Source organism: Schistocerca gregaria, chromosome 3, assembly GCF_023897955.1.
Source record: "Schistocerca gregaria isolate iqSchGreg1 chromosome 3, iqSchGreg1.2, whole genome shotgun sequence".
Taxonomy (NCBI): Eukaryota; Metazoa; Arthropoda; class Insecta; order Orthoptera; family Acrididae; genus Schistocerca; species Schistocerca gregaria.
The window spans coordinates 20,286,860-20,308,829 of record NC_064922.1 but is presented as its reverse complement, the minus strand read 5'-3'; the positions used below and the strand labels follow the sequence as shown (position 1 = coordinate 20,308,829).

Genomic DNA, 21,970 nt, shown 5'->3' with positions numbered 1-21,970 from the left:
GTTCGCCGCGACCAACACTTACCATGCACTGACCACAAAACATGGAGGAGCCAGGGCTTGAACCCGAGACCGTTCACACGCTAAGCGAACGATCTGCCAACTGAGCTACAGCTACACACACGACCAAGCCTGGCTATTCTCCATTCTTTGCGACTCTGATGTGCAAGGACACGATGGTTGGTTGGTTTGTAGCGGCGAAGGTACCACAATACAAAGGCGCGGACACATACACAAGAGTTCCAAGTAGTTTCGATGCTCTGGTATTACGGATGCAAATTCCGTCTGTTTTGAACGTCTTAAATTGAAAGGGCGATCACAAATTGGTCCATTTCACTCCTTGTCGACAATCACACAGCACCTGAGGTAACAAGCACATCTCGAGCCCCATTGTGCTCTCCATTGTTCATGCCAACTCAGTGCCTCGCTCTTTGCTACTGCGTAAAATTCTTGTCGTCCAACTGCAAAACACTTGGACACAATTAGTTTCCGCATCCCCTTTGCACTAATCGTACTACGAAACGCTCCCCACACTTGGCAATCACCCATGCTGATGACTTTTCCGACTTTACACGACGCTCACGCAACGCTCACGCTAGTGACAGCCTTATTTATAGTTCGACGTCGCGCCAAAGCGAATGAGCACATTTCGCCTACGGCTTAGGCCGCTCTTCTAGTGTGGCTGCTCTGTGTCTGCAGGTAGCGAGGGGCTGCAAGCTTCCTGTGTTCGCACCTATATCACCTGTGCTTCCTTGTCAGAGACAGACTATCGCAAAACATACAACTCACTCCATGAATTGATTGCTACGGCATCTGTTATCAGCAGTCACAACCAGCAACACCAGTAGCAGCCGACTGCACGCAAAGAATAGGAACGTGCAGTGGGATTTACGTGAAATCGGCGCAATTGTGGATGCTAATCGTTCGCTTGTATCTGCCTACACACCTCTGCCGGTTGGGAATTATTCCACTTGTATCGCAAGGTGCGCATGTAGGTGTGTTAAGAATTCTGGAGGCGCTGGGTATCGATCCCAGTACCTCTCGCACGCTAAGCGAGCGCTCTACCATCTGAGCTACGCCCACCCCCCCGATAACTAGTAGTGCTACATACAGTCATATCAACATCACAGACCCTTGCACTCCCATTATTCCGCAGACAAACACTACTCTCTATGTATCAGTGAGGGTGTCTTTCAGGTTTCGTGCATTCTGTATCGAATCGTAGTTGGCCACAATGAAAGTGGCACGCATAACGTCGAAAATAGAGTTCAGACACCGCTCTGAGTAAGACGAACGTGTTGTCCACCTCTAGACTTCAATGACGTTAACCCGTGATACCTAAGACAGATCTGCACTCGATGACACCACGATAACAGCCGGTCCCCACACTTACACCTTGCTCTCCTTATGACAGTATACATCATATCAGTCTGTGACGCTGGTTTTGCAACTTCTTGCGTGAGTTTATGTTCGCCGCGACCAACACTTACCATGCACTGACCACAAAACATGGAGGAGCCAGGGCTTGAACCCGAGACCGTTCACACGCTAAGCGAACGATCTGCCAACTGAGCTACAGCTACACACACGACCAAGCCTGGCTATTCTCCATTCTTTGCGACTCTGATGTGCAAGGACACGATGGTTGGTTGGTTTGTAGCGACGAAGGTACCAGAATACAAAGGTGCGGACACGTTCATATACACAAGAGTTCCAAGTAGTTTCGATGCTCTGGTATTACGGATGCAAATTCCGTCTGTTTTGAACGTCTTAAATTGAAAGGGCGATCACAAATTGGTCCATTTCACTCCTTGTCGACAATCACACAGCACCTGAGGTAACAAGCACATCTCGAGCCCCATTGTGCTCTCCATTGTTCATGCCAACTCAGTGCCTCGCTCTTTGCTACTGCGTAAAATTCTTGTCGTCCAACTGCAAAACACTTGGACACAATTAGTTTCCGCATCCCCTTTGCACTAATCGTACTACGAAACGCTCCCCACACTTGGCAATCAACCATGCAGATGACTTTTCCGACTTTACACGACGCTCACGCAACGCTCACGCTAGTGACAGCCTTATTTATAGTTCGACGTCGTGCCAAAGCGAATGAGCACATTTCGCCTACGGCTTAGGCCGCTCTTCTAGTGTGGCTGCTCTGTGTCTGCAGGTAGCGAGGGGCTGCAAGCTTCCTGTGTTCGCACCTATATCACCTGTGCTTCCTTGTCAAAGACAGACTATCGCAAAACATACAACTCACTCCATGAATTGATTGCTACGGCATCTGTTATCAGCAGTCACAACCAGCAACACCAGTAGCAGCCGACTGCACGCAAAGAATAGGAGCGTGCAGTGGGATTTACGTGAAATCGGCGCAATTGTGGATGCTAATCGTTCGCTTGTATCTGCCTACACAACAATGCCGGTTGGGAATTATTCCACTTGTATCGCAAGGTGCGCATGTAGTTGTGTTAAGAATTCTGGAGGCGCTGGGTATCGATCCCAGTACCTCTCGCACGCTAAGCGAGCGCTCTACCATCTGAGCTACGCCCCCCCCCCCGATAACTAGTAGTGCTACATACAGTCATATCAACGTCACAGACCCTTGCACTTCCATTATTCCGCAGACAAACACTACTCTCTATGTATCAGTGAGGGTGTCTTTCAGGTTTCGTGCATTCTGTATCGAATCGTAGTTGGCCACAATGAAAGTGGCACGCATAACGTCGAAAATAGAGTTCAGACACCGCTCTGAGTAAGACGAACGTGTTGTCCACCTCTAGACTTCAATGACGTTAAGCCGTGATACCTAAGACAGATCTGCACTCGATGACACCACGATAACAGCCGGTCCCCACACTTACACCTTGCTCTCCTTATGACAGTATACATCATATCAGTCTGTGACGCTGGTTTTGCAACTTCTTGCGTGAGTTTATGTTCGCCGCGACCAACACTTACCATGCACTGACCACAAAACATGGAGGAGCCAGGGCTTGAACCCGAGACCGTTCACACGCTAAGCGAACGATCTGCCAACTGAGCTACAGCTACACACACGACCAAGCCTGGCTATTCTCCATTCTTTGCGACTCTGATGTGCAAGGACACGATGGTTGGTTGGTTTGTAGCGGCGAAGGTACCACAATACAAAGGCGCGGACACATACACAAGAGTTCCAAGTAGTTTCGATGCTCTGGTATTACGGATGCAAATTCCGTCTGTTTTGAACGTCTTAAATTGAAAGGGCGATCACAAATTGGTCCATTTCACTCCTTGTCGACAATCACACAGCACCTGAGGTAACAAGCACATCTCGAGCCCCATTGTGCTCTCCATTGTTCATGCCAACTCAGTGCCTCGCTCTTTGCTACTGCGTAAAATTCTTGTCGTCCAACTGCAAAACACTTGGACACAATTAGTTTCCGCATCCCCTTTGCACTAATCGTACTACGAAACGCTCCCCACACTTGGCAATCACCCATGCTGATGACTTTTCCGACTTTACACGACGCTCACGCAACGCTCACGCTAGTGACAGCCTTATTTATAGTTCGACGTCGCGCCAAAGCGAATGAGCACATTTCGCCTACGGCTTAGGCCGCTCTTCTAGTGTGGCTGCTCTGTGTCTGCAGGTAGCGAGGGGCTGCAAGCTTCCTGTGTTCGCACCTATATCACCTGTGCTTCCTTGTCAGAGACAGACTATCGCAAAACATACAACTCACTCCATGAATTGATTGCTACGGCATCTGTTATCAGCAGTCACAACCAGCAACACCAGTAGCAGCCGACTGCACGCAAAGAATAGGAACGTGCAGTGGGATTTACGTGAAATCGGCGCAATTGTGGATGCTAATCGTTCGCTTGTATCTGCCTACACACCTCTGCCGGTTGGGAATTATTCCACTTGTATCGCAAGGTGCGCATGTAGGTGTGTTAAGAATTCTGGAGGCGCTGGGTATCGATCCCAGTACCTCTCGCACGCTAAGCGAGCGCTCTACCATGTGAGCTACGCCCACCCCCCCGATAACTAGTAGTGCTACATACAGTCATATCAACATCACAGACCCTTGCACTCCCATTATTCCGCAGACAAACACTACTCTCTATGTATCAGTGAGGGTGTCTTTCAGGTTTCGTGCATTCTGTATCGAATCGTAGTTGGCCACAATGAAAGTGGCACGCATAACGTCGAAAATAGAGTTCAGACACCGCTCTGAGTAAGACGAACGTGTTGTCCACCTCTAGACTTCAATGACGTTAACCCGTGATACCTAAGACAGATCTGCACTCGATGACACCACGATAACAGCCGGTCCCCACACTTACACCTTGCTCTCCTTATGACAGTATACATCATATCAGTCTGTGACGCTGGTTTTGCAACTTCTTGCGTGAGTTTATGTTCGCCGCGACCAACACTTACCATGCACTGACCACAAAACATGGAGGAGCCAGGGCTTGAACCCGAGACCGTTCACACGCTAAGCGAACGATCTGCCAACTGAGCTACAGCTACACACACGACCAAGCCTGGCTATTCTCCATTCTTTGCGACTCTGATGTGCAAGGACACGATGGTTGGTTGGTTTGTAGCGGCGAAGGTACCAGAATACAAAGGCGCGGACACGTTCATATACACAAGAGTTCCAAGTAGTTTCGATGCTCTGGTATTACGGATGCAAATTCCGTCTGTTTTGAACGTCTTAAATTGAAAGGGCGATCACAAATTGGTCCATTTCACTCCTTGTCGACAATCACACAGCACCTGAGGTAACAAGCACATCTCGAGCCCCATTGTGCTCTCCATTGTTCATGCCAACTCAGTGCCTCGCTCTTTGCTACTGCGTAAAATTCTTGTCGTCCAACTGCAAAACACTTGGACACAATTAGTTTCCGCATCCCCTTTGCACTAATCGTACTACGAAACGCTCCCCACACTTGGCAATCACCCATGCTGATGACTTTTCCGACTTTACACGACGCTCACGCAACGCTCACGCTAGTGACAGCCTTATTTATAGTTCGACGTCGCGCCAAAGCGAATGAGCACATTTCGCCTACGGCTTAGGCCGCTCTTCTAGTGTGGCTGCTCTGTGTCTGCAGGTAGCGAGGGGCTGCAAGCTTCCTGTGTTCGCACCTATATCACCTGTGCTTCCTTGTCGGAGACAGACTATCGCAAAACATACAACTCACTCCATGAATTGATTGCTACGGCATCTGTTATCAGCAGTCACAACCAGCAACACCAGTAGCAGCCGACTGCACGCAAAGAATAGGAACGTGCAGTGGGATTTACGTGAAATCGGCGCAATTGTGGATGCTAATCGTTCGCTTGTATCTGCCTACACACCTCTGCCGGTTGGGAATTATTCCACTTGTATCGCAAGGTGCGCATGTAGGTGTGTTAAGAATTCTGGAGGCGCTGGGTATCGATCCCAGTACCTCTCGCACGCTAAGCGAGCGCTCTACCATCTGAGCTACGCCCACCCCCCCGATAACTAGTAGTGGTACATACAGTCATATCAACATCACAGACCCTTGCACTCCCATTATTCCGCAGACAAACACTACTCTCTATGTATCAGTGAGGGTGTCTTTCAGGTTTCGTGCATTCTGTATCGAATCGTAGTTGGCCACAATGAAAGTGGCACGCATAACGTCGAAAATAGAGTTCAGACACCGCTCTGAGTAAGACGAACGTGTTGTCCACCTCTAGACTTCAATGACGTTAACCCGTGATACCTAAGACAGATCTGCACTCGATGACACCACGATAACAGCCGGTCCCCACACTTACACCTTGCTCTCCTTATGACAGTATACATCATATCAGTCTGTGACGCTGGTTTTGCAACTTCTTGCGTGAGTTTATGTTCGCCGCGACCAACACTTACCATGCACTGACCACAAAACATGGAGGAGCCAGGGCTTGAACCCGAGACCGTTCACACGCTAAGCGAACGATCTGCCAACTGAGCTACAGCTACACACACGACCAAGCCTGGCTATTCTCCATTCTTTGCGACTCTGATGTGCAAGGACACGATGGTTGGTTGGTTTGTAGCGACGAAGGTACCAGAATACAAAGGTGCGGACACGTTCATATACACAAGAGTTCCAAGTAGTTTCGATGCTCTGGTATTACGGATGCAAATTCCGTCTGTTTTGAACGTCTTAAATTGAAAGGGCGATCACAAATTGGTCCATTTCACTCCTTGTCGACAATCACACAGCACCTGAGGTAACAAGCACATCTCGAGCCCCATTGTGCTCTCCATTGTTCATGCCAACTCAGTGCCTCGCTCTTTGCTACTGCGTAAAATTCTTGTCGTCCAACTGCAAAACACTTAGACACAATTAGTTTCCGCATCCCCTTTGCACTAATCGTACTACGAAACGCTCCCCACACTTGGCAATCAACCATGCAGATGACTTTTCCGACTTTACACGACGCTCACGCAACGCTCACGCTAGTGACAGCCTTATTTATAGTTCGACGTCGTGCCAAAGCGAATGAGCACATTTCGCCTACGGCTTAGGCCGCTCTTCTAGTGTGGCTGCTCTGTGTCTGCAGGTAGCGAGGGGCTGCAAGCTTCCTGTGTTCGCACCTATATCACCTGTGCTTCCTTGTCAAAGACAGACTATCGCAAAACATACAACTCACTCCATGAATTGATTGCTACGGCATCTGTTATCAGCAGTCACAACCAGCAACACCAGTAGCAGCCGACTGCACGCAAAGAATAGGAGCGTGCAGTGGGATTTACGTGAAATCGGCGCAATTGTGGATGCTAATCGTTCGCTTGTATCTGCCTACACAACAATGCCGGTTGGGAATTATTCCACTTGTATCGCAAGGTGCGCATGTAGTTGTGTTAAGAATTCTGGAGGCGCTGGGTATCGATCCCAGTACCTCTCGCACGCTAAGCGAGCGCTCTACCATCTGAGCTACGCCCCCCCCCCCCCCCCCGATAACTAGTAGTGCTACATACAGTCATATCAACGTCACAGACCCTTGCACTTCCATTATTCCGCAGACAAACACTACTCTCTATGTATCAGTGATGGTGTCTTTCAGGTTTCGTGCATTCTGTATCGAATCGTAGTTGGCCACAATGAAAGTGGCACGCATAACGTCGAAAATAGAGTTCAGACACCGCTCTGAGTAAGACGAACGTGTTGTCCACCTCTAGACTTCAATGACGTTAAGCCGTGATACCTAAGACAGATCTGCACTCGATGACACCACGATAACAGCCGGTCCCCACACTTACACCTTGCTCTCCTTATGACAGTATACATCATATCAGTCTGTGACGCTGGTTTTGCAACTTCTTGCGTGAGTTTATGTTCGCCGCGACCAACACTTACCATGCACTGACCACAAAACATGGAGGAGCCAGGGCTTGAACCCGAGACCGTTCACACGCTAAGCGAACGATCTGCCAACTGAGCTACAGCTACACACACGACCAAGCCTGGCTATTCTCCATTCTTTGCGACTCTGATGTGCAAGGACACGATGGTTGGTTGGTTTGTAGCGGCGAAGGTACCACAATACAAAGGCGCGGACACATACACAAGAGTTCCAAGTAGTTTCGATGCTCTGGTATTACGGATGCAAATTCCGTCTGTTTTGAACGTCTTAAATTGAAAGGGCGATCACAAATTGGTCCATTTCACTCCTTGTCGACAATCACACAGCACCTGAGGTAACAAGCACATCTCGTGCCCCATTGTGCTCTCCATTGTTCATGCCAACTCAGTGCCTCGCTCTTTGCTACTGCGTAAAATTCTTGTCGTCCAACTGCAAAACACTTGGACACAATTAGTTTCCGCATCCCCTTTGCACTAATCGTACTACGAAACGCTCCCCACACTTGGCAATCACCCATGCAGATGACTTTTCCGACTTTACACGACGCTCACGCAACGCTCACGCTAGTGACAGCCTTATTTATAGTTCGACGTCGCGCCAAAGCGAATGAGCACATTTCGCCTACGGCTTAGGCCGCCCTTCTAGTGTGGCTGCTCTGTGTCTGCAGGTAGCGAGGGGCTGCAAGCATCCTGTGTTCGCACCTATATCACCTGTGCTTCCTTGTCAGAGACAGACTATCGCAAAACATACAACTCACTCCATGAATTGATTGCTACGGCATCTGTTATCAGCAGTCACAACCAGCAACACCAGTAGCAGCCGACTGCACGCAAAGAATAGGAACGTGCAGTGGGATTTACGTGAAATTGGCGCAATTGTGGATGTCAGAGACAGACTATCGCAAAACATACAACTCACTCCATGAATTGATTGCTACGGCATCTGTTATCAGCAGTCACAACCAGCAACACCAGTAGCAGCCGACTGCACGCAAAGAATAGGAACGTGCAGTGGGATTTACGTGAAATCGGCGCAATTGTGGATGCTAATCGTTCGCTTGTATCTGCCTACACACCTCTGCCGGTTGGGAATTATTCCACTTGTATCGCAAGGTGCGCATGTAGGTGTGTTAAAAATTCTGGAGGCGCTGGGTATCGATCCCAGTACCTCTCGCACGCTAAGCGAGCGCTCTACCATCTGAGCTACGCCCATCCCCCCGAGAACTAGTAGTGCTACATACAGTCATATCAACGTCACAGACCCTTGCACTCCCATTATTCCGCAGACAAACACTACTCTCTATGTATCAGTGAGGGTGTCTTTCAGGTTTCGTGCATTCTGTATCGAATCGTAGTTGGCCACAATGAAAGTGGCACGCATAACGTCGAAAATAGAGTTCAGACACCGCTCTGAGTAAGACGAACGTGTTGTCCACCTCTAGACTTCAATGACGTTAAGCCGTGATACCTAAGACAGATCTGCACTCGATGACACCACGATAACAGCCGGTCCCCACACTTACACCTTGCTCTCCTTATGACAGTATACATCATATCAGTCTGTGACGCTGGTTTTGCAACTTCTTGCGTGAGTTTATGTTCGCCGCGACCAACACTTACCATGCACTGACCACAAAACATGGAGGAGCCAGGGCTTGAACCCGAGACCGTTCACACGCTAAGCGAACGATCTGCCAACTGAGCTACAGCTACACACACGACCAAGCCTGGCTATTCTCCATTCTTTGCGACTCTGATGTGCAAGGACACGATGGTTGGTTGGTTTGTAGCGGCGAAGGTACCAGAATACAAAGGCGCGGACACGTTCATATACACAAGAGTTCCAAGTAGTTTCGATGCTCTGGTATTACGGATGCAAATTCCGTCTGTTTTGAACGTCTTAAATTGAAAGGGCGATCACAAATTGGTCCATTTCACTCCTTGTCGACAATCACACAGCACCTGAGGTAACAAGCACATCTCGAGCCCCATTGTGCTCTCCATTGTTCATGCCAACTCAGTGCCTCGCTCTTTGCTACTGCGTAAAATTCTTGTCGTCCAACTGCAAAACACTTGGACACAATTAGTTTCCGCATCCCCTTTGCACTAATCGTACTACGAAACGCTCCCCACACTTGGCAATCACCCATGCAGATGACTTTTCCGACTTTACACGACGCTCACGCAACGCTCACGCTAGTGACAGCCTTATTTATAGTTCGACGTCGCGCCAAAGCGAATGAGCACATTTCGCCTACGGCTTAGGCCGCCCTTCTAGTGTGGCTGCTCTGTGTCTGCTGGTAGCGAGGGGCTGCAAGCATCCTGTGTTCGCACCTATATCACCTGTGCTTCCTTGTCAGAGACAGACTATCGCAAAACATACAACTCACTCCATGAATTGATTGCTACGGCATCTGTTATCAGCAGTCACAACCAGCAACACCAGTAGCAGCCGACTGCACGCAAAGAATAGGAACGTGCAGTGGGATTTACGTGAAATTGGCGCAATTGTGGATGTCAGAGACAGACTATCGCAAAACATACAACTCACTCCATGAATTGATTGCTACGGCATCTGTTATCAGCAGTCACAACCAGCAACACCAGTAGCAGCCGACTGCACGCAATGAATAGGAACGTGCAGTGGGATTTACGTGAAATCGGCGCAATTGTGGATGCTAATCGTTCGCTTGTATCTGCCTACACACCTCTGCCGGTTGGGAATTATTCCACTTGTATCGCAAGGTGCGCATGTAGGTGTGTTAAAAATTCTGGAGGCGCTGGGTATCGATCCCAGTACCTCTCGCACGCTAAGCGAGCGCTCTACCATCTGAGCTACGCCCACCCCCCCGAGAACTAGTAGTGCTACATACAGTCATATCAACGTCACAGACCCTTGCACTCCCATTATTCCGCAGACAAACACTACTCTCTATGTATCAGTGAGGGTGTCTTTCAGGTTTCGTGCATTCTGTATCGAATCGTAGTTGGCCACAATGAAAGTGGCACGCATAACGTCGAAAATAGAGTTCAGACACCGCTCTGAGTAAGACGAACGTGTTGTCCACCTCTAGACTTCAATGACGTTAAGCCGTGATACCTAAGACAGATCTGCACTCGATGACACCACGATAACAGCCGGTCCCCACACTTACACCTTGCTCTCCTTATGACAGTATACATCATATCAGTCTGTGACGCTGGTTTTGCAACTTCTTGCGTGAGTTTATGTTCGCCGCGACCAACACTTACCATGCACTGACCACAAAACATGGAGGAGCCAGGGCTTGAACCCGAGACCGTTCACACGCTAAGCGAACGATCTGCCAACTGAGCTACAGCTACACACACGACCAAGCCTGGCTATTCTCCATTCTTTGCGACTCTGATGTGCAAGGACACGATGGTTGGTTGGTTTGTAGCGGCGAAGGTACCACAATACAAAGGCGCGGACACGTTCATATACACAAGAGTTCCAAGTAGTTTCGATGCTATGGTATTACGAATGCAAATTCCGTCTGTTTTGAACGTCTTAAATTGAAAGGGCGGTCACAAATTGGTCCATTTCACTCCTTGTCGACAATCACACAGCACCTGAGGTAACAAGCACATCTCGAGCCCCATTGTGATCTCCATTGTTCATGCCAACTCAGTGCCTCGCTCTTTGCTACTGCGTAAAATTCTTGTCGTCCAACTGCAAAACACTTGGACACAATTAGTTTCCGCATCCCCTTTGCACTAATCGTACTACGAAACGCTCCCCACACTTGGCAATCACCCATGCAGATGACTTTTCCGACTTTACACGACGCTCACGCAACGCTCACGCTAGTGACAGCCTTATTTATAGTTCGACGTCGCGCCAAAGCGAATGAGCACATTTCGCCTACGGCTTAGGCCGCCCTTCTAGTGTGGCTGCTCTGTGTCTGCTGGTAGCGAGGGGCTGCAAGCATCCTGTGTTCGCACCTATATCACCTGTGCTTCCTTGTCAGAGACAGACTATCGCAAAACATACAACTCACTCCATGAATTGATTGCTACGGCATCTGTTATCAGCAGTCACAACCAGCAACACCAGTAGCAGCCGACTGCACGCAAAGAATAGGAACGTGCAGTGGGATTTACGTGAAATTGGCGCAATTGTGGATGTCAGAGACAGACTATCGCAAAACATACAACTCACTCCATGAATTGATTGCTACGGCATCTGTTATCAGCAGTCACAACCAGCAACACCAGTAGCAGCCGACTGCACGCAAAGAATAGGAACGTGCAGTGGGATTTACGTGAAATCGGCGCAATTGTGGATGCTAATCGTTCGCTTGTATCTGCCTACACACCTCTGCCGGTTGGGAATTATTCCACTTGTATCGCAAGGTGCGCATGTAGGTGTGTTAAGAATTCTGGAGGCGCTGGGTATCGATCCCAGTACCTCTCGCACGCTAAGCGAGCGCTCTACCATCTGAGCTACGCCCACCCCCCCGATAACTAGTAGTGCTACATACAGTCATATCAACGTCACAGACCCTTGCACTCCCATTATTCCGCAGACAAACACTACTCTCTATGTATCAGTGAGGGTGTCTTTCAGGTTTCGTGCATTCTGTATCGAATCGTAGTTGGCCACAATGAAAGTGGCACGCATAACGTCGAAAATAGAGTTCAGACACCGCTCTGAGTAAGACGAACGTGTTGTCCACCTCTAGACTTCAATGACGTTAAGCCGTGATACCTAAGACAGATCTGCACTCGATGACACCACGATAACAGCCGGTCCCCACACTTACACCTTGCTCTCCTTATGACAGTATACATCATATCAGTCTGTGACGCTGGTTTTGCAACTTCTTGCGTGAGTTTATGTTCGCCGCGACCAACACTTACCATGCACTGACCACAAAACATGGAGGAGCCAGGGCTTGAACCCGAGACCGTTCACACGCTAAGCGAACGATCTGCCAACTGAGCTACAGCTACACACACGACCAAGCCTGGCTATTCTCCATTCTTTGCGACTCTGATGTGCAAGGACACGATGGTTGGTTGGTTTGTAGCGGCGAAGGTACCACAATACAAAGGCGCGGACACGTTCATATACACAAGAGTTCCAAGTAGTTTCGATGCTATGGTATTACGAATGCAAATTCCGTCTGTTTTGAACGTCTTAAATTGAAAGGGCGGTCACAAATTGGTCCATTTCACTCCTTGTCGACAATCACACAGCACCTGAGGTAACAAGCACATCTCGAGCCCCATTGTGCTCTCCATTGTTCATGCCAACTCAGTGCCTCGCTCTTTGCTACTGCGTAAAATTCTTGTCGTCCAACTGCAAAAAACTTGGACACAATAAGTTTCCGCATCCCCTTTGCACTAATCGTACTACGAAACGCTCCCCACACTTGGCAATCACCCATGCAGATGACTTTTCCGACTTTACACGACGCTCACGCTACGCTCACGCTAGTGACAGCCTTATTTATAGTTCGACGTCGCGCCAAAGCGAATGAGCACATTTCGCCTACGGCTTAGGCCGCTCTTCTAGTGTGGCTGCTCTGTGTCTGCAGGCAGCGAGGGGCTGCAAGCTTCCTGTGTTCGCACCTATATCACCTGTGCTTCCTTGTCAGAGACAGACTATCGCAAAACATACAACTCACTCCATGAATTGATTGCTACGGCATCTGTTATCAGCAGTCACAACCAGCAACACCAGTAGCAGCCGACTGCACGCAAAGAATGGGAACGTGCAGTGGGATTTACGTGAAATCGGCGCAATTGTGGATGCTAGTCGTTCGCTTGTATCTGCCTACACACCTCTGCCGGTTGGGAATTATTCCACTTGCATGGCAAGGTGCGCATGTAGGTGTGTTAAAAATTCTTGAGGCGCTGGGTATCGATCCCAGTACCTCTCGCACGCTAAGCGAGCGCTCTACCATCTGAGCTACGCGCACCCCCCCGATAACTAGTAGTGCTACATACAGTCATATCAACGTCACAGACCCTTGCACTCCCATTATTCCGCAGACAAACTCTACTCTCTATGTATCAGTGAGGGTGTCTTTCAGGTTTCGTGCATTCTGTATCGAATCGTAGTTGGCCACAATGAAAGTGGCACGCATAACGTCGAAAATAGAGTTCAGACACCGCTCTGAGCAAGACGAACGTGTTGTCCACCTCTAGACTTCAATGACGTTAAGCCGTGTACCTAAGACAGATCTGCACTCGATGACACCACGATAACAGCCGGTCCCCACACTTACACCTTGCTCTCCTTATGACAGTATACATCATATCAGTCTGTGACACTGGTTTTGCAACTTCTTGCGTGAGTTTATGTTCGCCGCGACCAACACTTACCATGCACTGACCACAAAACATGGAGGAGCCAGGGCTTGAACCCGAGACCGTTCACACGCTAAGCGAACGATCTGCCAACTGAGCTACAGCTACACACACGACCAAGCCTGGCTATTCTCCATTCTTTGCGACTCTGATGTGCAAGGACACGATGGTTGGTTGGTTTGTAGCGGCGAAGGTACCAGAATACAAAGGCGCGGACACGTTCATATACACAAGAGTTCCAAGTAGTTTCGATGCTCTGGTATTACGGATGCAAATTCCGTCTGTTTTGAACGTCTTAAATTGAAAGGGCGATCACAAATTGGTCCATTTCACTCCTTGTCGACAATCACACAGCACCTGAGGTAACAAGCACATCTCGAGCCCCATTGTGCTCTCCATTGTTCATGCCAACTCAGTGCCTCGCTCTTTGCTACTGCGTAAAATTCTTGTCGTCCAACTGCAAAACACTTGGACACAATAAGTTTCCGCGTCCCCTTTGCACTAATCGTACTACGAAACGCTCCCCACACTTGGCAATCACCCATGCAGATGACTTTTCCGACTTTACACGACGCTCACGCTAGTGACAGCGTTATTTATAGTTCGACGTCGCGCCAAAGCGAATGAGCACATTTCGCCTACGGCTTAGGCCGCTCTTCTAGTGTGGCTGCTCTGTGTCTGCAGGTAGCGAGGGGCTGCAAGCTTCCTGTGTTCGCACCTATATCACCTGTGCTTCCTTGTCAGAGACAGACTATCGCAAAACATACAACTCACTCCATGAATTGATTGCTACGGTATCTGTTATCAGCAGTCACAACCAGCAACACCAGTAGCAGACGACTGCACGCAAAGAATGGGAACGTGCAGTGGGATTTACGTGAAATCGGCGCAATTGTGGATGCTAATCGTTCGCTTGTATCTGCCTACACACCTCTGCCGGTTGGGAATTATTCCACTTGCATGGCAAGGTGCGCATGTAGGTGTGTTAAAAATTCTGGAGGCGCTGGGTATCGATCCCAGTACCTCTCGCACGCTAAGCGAGCGCTCTACCATCTGAGCTACGCCCACCCCCCCGATAACTAGTAGTGCTACATACAGTCATATCAACGTCACAGACACTTGCACTCCCATTATTCCGCAGACAAACACTACTCTCTATGTATCAGTGAGGGTGTCTTTCAGGTTTCGTGCATTCTGTATCGAATCGTAGTTGGCCACAATGAAAGTGGCACGCATAACGTCGAAAATAGAGTTCAGACACCGCTCTGAGTAAGACGAACGTGTTGTCCACATCTACACTTCAATGACGTTAAGCCGTGATACCTAAGACAGATCTGCACTCGATGACACCACGATAACAGCCGGTCCCCACACTTACACCTTGCTCTCCTTATGACAGTAAACATCATATCAGTCTGTGACGCTGGTTTTGCAACTTCTTGCGTGCGTTTATGTTCGCCGCGACCAACACTTACCATGCACTGACCACAAAACATGGAGGAGCCAGGGCTTGAACCCGAGACCGTTCACACGCTAAGCGAACGATCTGCCAACTGAGCTACAGCTACACACACGACCAAGCCTGGCTATTCTCCATTCTTTGCGACTCTGATGTGGAAGGACACGATGGTTGGTTGGTTTGTAGCGGCGAAGGTACCAGAATACAAAGGCGCGGACACGTTCATATACACAAGAGTTCCAAGTAGTTTCGATGCTCTGGTATTACGAAAGCAAATTCCGTCTGTTTTGAACGTCTTAAATTGAAAGGGCGATCGCAAATTGGTCCATTTCACTCCTTGTCGACAATCACACAGCACCTGAGGTAACAAGCACCTCTCGATTCCCATTGTGCTCTCCATTGTTGATGCCAACTCAGTGCCTCGCTCTTTGCTACTGCGTAAAATTCTTGTCGTCCAACTGCAAAACACTTGGACACAATAAGTTTCCGCGTCCCCTTTGCACTAATCGCACTACGAAACGCTCCCCACACTTGGCAATCACCCATGCAGATGACTTTTCCGACTTTACACGACGCTCACGCTAGTGACAGCCTTATTTATAGTTCGACGTCGCGCCAAAGCGAATGAGCACATTTCGCCTACGGCTTAGGCCGCTCTTCTAGTGTGGCTGCTCTGTGTCTGCAGGCAGCGAGGGGCTGCAAGCTTCCTGTGTTCGCACCTATATCACCTGTGCTTCCTTGTCAGAGACAGACTATCGCAAAACATACAACTCACTCCATGAATTGATTGCTACGGCATCTGTTATCAGCAGTCACAACCAGCAACACCAGTAGCAGCCGACTGCACGCAAAGAATGGGAACGTGCAGTGGGATTTACGTGAAATCGGCGCAATTGTGGATGCTAATCGTTCGCTTGTATCTGCCTACACACCTCTGCCGGTTGGGAATTATTCCACTTGTATCGCAAGGTGCGCATGTAGGTGTGTTAAAAATTCTGGAGGCGCTGGGTATCGATCCCAGTACCTCTCGCACGCTAAGCGAGCGCTCTACCATCTGAGCTACGCCCACCCCCCCGATAACTAGTAGTGCTACATACAGTCATATCAACGTCACAGACCCTTGCACTCCCATTATTCCGCAGACAAACACTACTCTCTATGTATCAGTGAGGGTGTCTTTCAGGTTTCGTGCATTCTGTATCGAATCGTAGTTGGCCACAATGAAAGTGGCACGAATAAGGTCGAAAATAGAGTTCAGACACCGCTCTGAGTAAGACGAACGTGTTGTCCACCTCTTGACTTCAATGACGTTAAGCCGTGATACCTAAGACAGATCTGCACTCGATGACACCACGATAACAGCCGGTCCCCACACTTACACCTTGCTCTCCTTATGACAGTAAACATCATATCAGTCTGTGACGCTGGTTTTGCAACTTCTTGCGTGAGTTTATGTTCGCCGCGACCAACACTTACCATGCACTGACCACAAAACATGGAGGAGCCAGGGCTTGAACCCGAGAGCGTTCACACGCTAAGCGAACGATCTGCCAACTGAGCTACAGCTACACACACGACCAAGCCTGGCTATTCTCCATTCTTTGCGACTCTGATGTGCAAGGACACGATGGTTGGTTGGTTTGTAGCGGCGAAGGTACCAGAATACAAAGGCTCGGACACGTTCATATACACAAGAGTTTCAAGTAGTTTCGATGCTATGGTATTACGAATGCAAATTCCGTCTGTTTTGAACGTCTTAAATTGAAAGGGCGGTCACAAATTGGTCCATTTCACTCCTTGTCGACAATCACACAGCACCTGAGGTAACAAGCACATCTCGAGCCCCATTGTGCTCTCCATTGTTCATGCCAACTCAGTGCCTCGCTCTTTGCTACTGCGTAAAATTCTTGTCGTCCAACTGCAAAACACTTGGACACAATAAGTTTCCGCGTCCCCTTTGCACTAATCGTACTACGAAACGCTCCCCACACTTGGCAATCACCCATGCAGATGACTTTTCCGACTTTACACGACGCTCACGCAACGCTCACGCTAGTGACATCGTTATTTATAGTTCGACGTCGCGCCAAAGCGAATGAGCACATTTCGCCTACGGCTTAGGCCGCTCTTCTAGTGTGGCTGCTCTGTGTCTGCAGGTAGCGAGGGGCTGCAAGCTTCCTGTGTTCGCACCTATATCACCTGTGCTTCCTTGTCAGAGACAGACTATCGCAAAACATACAACTCACTCCATGAATTGATTGCTACGGTATCTGTTATCAGCAGTCACAACCAGCAACACCAGTAGCAGACGACTGCACGCAAAGAATGGGAACGTGCAGTGGGATTTACGTGAAATCGGCGCAATTGTGGATGCTAATCGTTCGCTTGTATCTGCCTACACACCTCTGCCGGTTGGGAATTATTCCACTTGCATGGCAAGGTGCGCATGTAGGTGTGTTAAAAATTCTGGAGGCGCTGGGTATCGATCCCAGTACCTCTCGCACGCTAAGCGGGCGCTCTACCATCTGAGCTACGCCCACCCCCCCGATAACTAGTAGTGCTACATACAGTCATATCAACGTCACAGACACTTGCACTCCCATTATTCCGCAGACAAACACTACTCTCTATGTATCAGTGAGGGTGTCTTTCAGGTTTCGTGCATTCTGTATCGAATCGTAGTTGGCCACAATGAAAGTGGCACGCATAACGTCGAAAATAGAGTTCAGACACCGCTCTGAGTAAGACGAACGTGTTGTCCACATCTACACTTCAATGACGTTAAGCCGTGATACCTAAGACAGATCTGCACTCGATGACACCACGATAACAGCCGGTCCCCACACTTACACCTTGCTCTCCTTATGACAGTAAACATCATATCAGTCTGTGACGCTGGTTTTGCAACTTCTTGCGTGCGTTTATGTTCGCCGCGACCAACACTTACCATGCACTGACCACAAAACATGGAGGAGCCAGAGCTTGAACCCGAGACCGTTCACACGCTAAGCGAACGATCTGCCAACTGAGCTACAGCTACACACAGGACCAAGCCTGGCTATTCTCCATTCTTTGCGACTCTGATGTGCACGGACACGATGGTTGGTTGGTTTGTAGCGACGAAGGTACCAGAATACAAAGGCGCGGACACGTTCATATACACAAGAGTTCCAAGTAGTTTCGATGCTCTGGTATTACGAATGCAAATTCCGTCTGTTTTGAACGTCTTAAATTGAAAGGGCGGTCACAAATTGGTCCATTTCACTCCTTGTCGACAATCACACAGCACCTGAGGTAACAAGCACATCTCGAGCCCCATTGTGCTCTCCATTGTTCATGCCAACTCAGTGCCTCGCTCTTTGCTACTGCGTAAAATTCTTGTCGTCCAACTGCAAAACACTGGGACACAATAAGTTTCCGCGTCCCCTTTGCACTAATCGTACTACGAAACGCTCCCCACACTTGGCAATCACCCATGCAGATGACTTTTCCGACTTTACACGACGCTCACGCTAGTGACAGCCTTATTTATAGTTCGACGTCGCGCCAAAGCGAATGAGCACATTTCGCCTACGGCTTAGGCCGCTCTTCTAGTGTGGCTGCTCTGTGTCTGCAGGCAGCGAGGGGCTGCAAGCTTCCTGTGTTCGCACCTATATCACCTGTGCTTCCTTGTCAGAGACAGACTATCGCAAAACATACAACTCACTCCATGAATTGATTGCTACGGCATCTGTTATCAGCAGTCACAACCAGCAACACCAGTAGCAGCCGACTGCACGCAAAGAATAGGAACGTGCAGTGGGATTTACGTGAAATCGGCGCAATTGTGGATGCTAATCGTTCGCTTGTATCTGCCTACACACCTCTGCCGGTTGGGAATTATTCCACTTGTATCGCAAGGTGCGCATGTAGGTGTGTTAAAAATTCTGGAGGCGCTGGGTATCGATCCCAGTACCTCTCGCACGCTAAGCGAGCGCTCTACCATCTGAGCTACGCCCACCCCCCCGATAACTAGTAGTGCTACATACAGTCATATCAACGTCACAGACCCTTGCACTCCCATTATTCCGCAGACAAACACTACTCTCTATGTATCAGTGAGGGTGTCTTTCAGGTTTCGTGCATTCTGTATCGAATCGTAGTTGGCCACAATGAAAGTGGCACGAATAAGGTCGAAAATAGAGTTCAGACACCGCTCTGAGTAAGACGAACGTGTTGTCCACCTCTTGACTTCAATGACGTTAAGCCGTGATACCTAAGACAGATCTGCACTCGATGACACCACGATAACAGCCGGTCCCCACACTTACACCTTGCTCTCCTTATGACAGTATACATCATATCAGTCTGTGACGCTGGTTTTGCAACTTCTTGCGTGAGTTTATGTTCGCCGCGACCAACACTTACCATGCACTGACCACAAAACATGGAGGAGCCAGGGCTTGAACCCGAGAGCGTTCACACGCTAAGCGAACGATCTGCCAACTGAGCTACAGCTACACACACGACCAAGCCTGGCTATTCTCCATTCTTTGCGACTCTGATGTGCAAGGACACGATGGTTGGTTGGTTTGTAGCGGCGAAGGTACCAGAATACAAAGGCTCGGACACGTTCATATACACAAGAGTTTCAAGTAGTTTCGATGCTATGGTATTACGAATGCAAATTCCGTCTGTTTTGAACGTCTTAAATTGAAAGGGCGGTCACAAATTGGTCCATTTCACTCCTTGTCGACAATCACACAGCACCTGAGGTAACAAGCACATCTCGAGCCCCATTGTGCTCTCCATTGTTCATGCCAACTCAGTGCCTCGCTCTTTGCTACTGCGTAAAATTCTTGTCGTCCAACTGCAAAACACTTGGACACAATAAGTTTCCGCGTCCCCTTTGCACTAATCGTACTACGAAACGCTCCCCACACTTGGCAATCACCCATGCAGATGACTTTTCCGACTTTACACGACGCTCACGCAACGCTCACGCTAGTGACAGCGTTATTTATAGTTCGACGTCGCGCCAAAGCGAATGAGCACATTTCGCCTACGGCTTAGGCCGCTCTTCTAGTGTGGCTGCTCTGTGTCTGCAGGTAGCGAGGGGCTGCAAGCTTCCTGTGTTCGCACCTATATCACCTGTGCTTCCTTGTCAGAGACAGACTATCGCAAAACATACAACTCACTCCATGAATTGATTGCTACGGTATCTGTTATCAGCAGTCACAACCAGCAACACCAGTAGCAGACGACTGCACGCAAAGAATGGGAACGTGCAGTGGGATTTACGTGAAATCGGCGCAATTGTGGATGCTAATCGTTCGCTTGTATCTGCCTACACACCTCTGCCGGTTGGGAATTATTCCACTTGCATGGCAAGGTGCGCATGTAGGTGTGTTAAAAATTCTGGAGGCGCTGGGTATCGATCCCAGTACCTCTCGCACGCTAAGCGAGCGCTCTACCATCTGAGCTACGCCCACCCCCCCGATAACTAGTAGTGCTACATACAGTCATATCAACGTCACAGACACTTGCACTCCCATTATTCCGCAGACAAACACTACTCTCTATGTATCAGTGAGGGTGTCTTTCAGGTTTCGTGCATTCTGTATCGAATCGTAGTTGGCCACAATGAAAGTGGCACGCATAACGTCGAAAATAGAGTTCAGACACCGCTCTGAGTAAGACGAACGTGTTGTCCACATCTACACTTCAATGACGTTAAGCCGTGATACCTAAGACAGATCTGCACTCGATGACACCACGATAACAGCCGGTCCCCACACTTACACCTTGCTCTCCTTATGACAGTAAACATCATATCAGTCTGTGACGCTGGTTTTGCAACTTCTTGCGTGCGTTTATGTTCGCCGCGACCAACACTTACCATGCACTGACCACAAAACATGGAGGAGCCAGAGCTTGAACCCGAGACCGTTCACACGCTAAGCGAACGATCTGCCAACTGAGCTACAGCTACACACAGGACCAAGCCTGGCTATTCTCCATTCTTTGCGACTCTGATGTGCACGGACACGATGGTTGGTTGGTTTGTAGCGAAGAAGGTACCAGAATACAAAGGCGCGGACACGTTCATATACACAAGAGTTCCAAGTAGTTTCGATGCTCTGGTATTACGAATGCAAATTCCGTCTGTTTTGAACGTCTTAAATTGAAAGGGCGGTCACAAATTGGTCCATTTCACTCCTTGTCGACAATCACACAGCACCTGAGGTAACAAGCACATCTCGAGCCCCATTGTGCTCTCCATTGTTCATGCCAACTCAGTGCCTCGCTCTTTGCTACTGCGTAAAATTCTTGTCGTCCAACTGCAAAACACTGGGACACAATAAGTTTCCGCGTCCCCTTTGCACTAATCGTACTACGAAACGCTCCCCACACTTGGCAATCACCCATGCAGATGACTTTTCCGACTTTACACGACGCTCACGCAACGCTCACGCTAGTGACAGCGTTATTTATAGTTCGACGTCGCGCCAAAGCGAATGAGCACATTTCGCCTACGGCTTAGGCCGCTCTTCTAGTGTGGCTGCTCTGTGTCTGCAGGTAGCGAGGGGCTGCAAGCTTCCTGTGTTCGCACCTATATCACCTGTGCTTCCTTGTCAGAGACAGACTATCGCAAAACATACAACTCGCTCCATGAATTGATTGCTACGGCATCTGTTATCAGCAGTCACAACCAGCAACACCAGTAGCAGCCGACTGCACGCAAAGAATAGGAACGTGCAGTGGGATTTACGTGAAATCGGCGCAATTGTGGATGCTAATCGTTCGCTTGTATCT

The 21,970-nt window shown here is 49.1% G+C and overlaps 11 non-coding genes across 11 annotated transcripts; all 11 read right to left on the bottom strand.

The window, feature by feature from the left end:
* Positions 1-1,007: 1,007 nt before the first annotated feature.
* On the bottom strand, positions 1,008-1,081 carry Trnaa-agc (transfer RNA alanine (anticodon AGC)). Its single transcript has one exon. It is a non-coding gene; the product is annotated as a tRNA-Ala (tRNA).
* Positions 1,082-2,478: 1,397 nt separating this feature from the next.
* Positions 2,479-2,551, bottom strand: Trnaa-agc (transfer RNA alanine (anticodon AGC)). Its single transcript has one exon. It is a non-coding gene; the product is annotated as a tRNA-Ala (tRNA).
* A 2,863-nt stretch (positions 2,552-5,414) lies between these two features.
* Positions 5,415-5,488, bottom strand: Trnaa-agc (transfer RNA alanine (anticodon AGC)). Its single transcript has one exon. It is a non-coding gene; the product is annotated as a tRNA-Ala (tRNA).
* A 1,397-nt stretch (positions 5,489-6,885) lies between these two features.
* On the bottom strand, positions 6,886-6,958 carry Trnaa-agc (transfer RNA alanine (anticodon AGC)). Its single transcript has one exon. It is a non-coding gene; the product is annotated as a tRNA-Ala (tRNA).
* A 1,559-nt stretch (positions 6,959-8,517) lies between these two features.
* Trnaa-agc (transfer RNA alanine (anticodon AGC)) lies at positions 8,518-8,592 on the bottom strand. The gene has a single exon. It is a non-coding gene; the product is annotated as a tRNA-Ala (tRNA).
* Positions 8,593-10,149: 1,557 nt separating this feature from the next.
* Trnaa-agc (transfer RNA alanine (anticodon AGC)) lies at positions 10,150-10,223 on the bottom strand. Its single transcript has one exon. It is a non-coding gene; the product is annotated as a tRNA-Ala (tRNA).
* Positions 10,224-11,781: 1,558 nt separating this feature from the next.
* On the bottom strand, positions 11,782-11,855 carry Trnaa-agc (transfer RNA alanine (anticodon AGC)). Its single transcript has one exon. It is a non-coding gene; the product is annotated as a tRNA-Ala (tRNA).
* A 2,856-nt stretch (positions 11,856-14,711) lies between these two features.
* On the bottom strand, positions 14,712-14,785 carry Trnaa-agc (transfer RNA alanine (anticodon AGC)). The gene has a single exon. It is a non-coding gene; the product is annotated as a tRNA-Ala (tRNA).
* A 1,386-nt stretch (positions 14,786-16,171) lies between these two features.
* Positions 16,172-16,245, bottom strand: Trnaa-agc (transfer RNA alanine (anticodon AGC)). The gene has a single exon. It is a non-coding gene; the product is annotated as a tRNA-Ala (tRNA).
* A 2,857-nt stretch (positions 16,246-19,102) lies between these two features.
* Trnaa-agc (transfer RNA alanine (anticodon AGC)) lies at positions 19,103-19,176 on the bottom strand. The gene has a single exon. It is a non-coding gene; the product is annotated as a tRNA-Ala (tRNA).
* Positions 19,177-20,573: 1,397 nt separating this feature from the next.
* Trnaa-agc (transfer RNA alanine (anticodon AGC)) lies at positions 20,574-20,647 on the bottom strand. The gene has a single exon. It is a non-coding gene; the product is annotated as a tRNA-Ala (tRNA).
* Between the last annotated feature and the right edge of the window lie 1,323 nt (positions 20,648-21,970).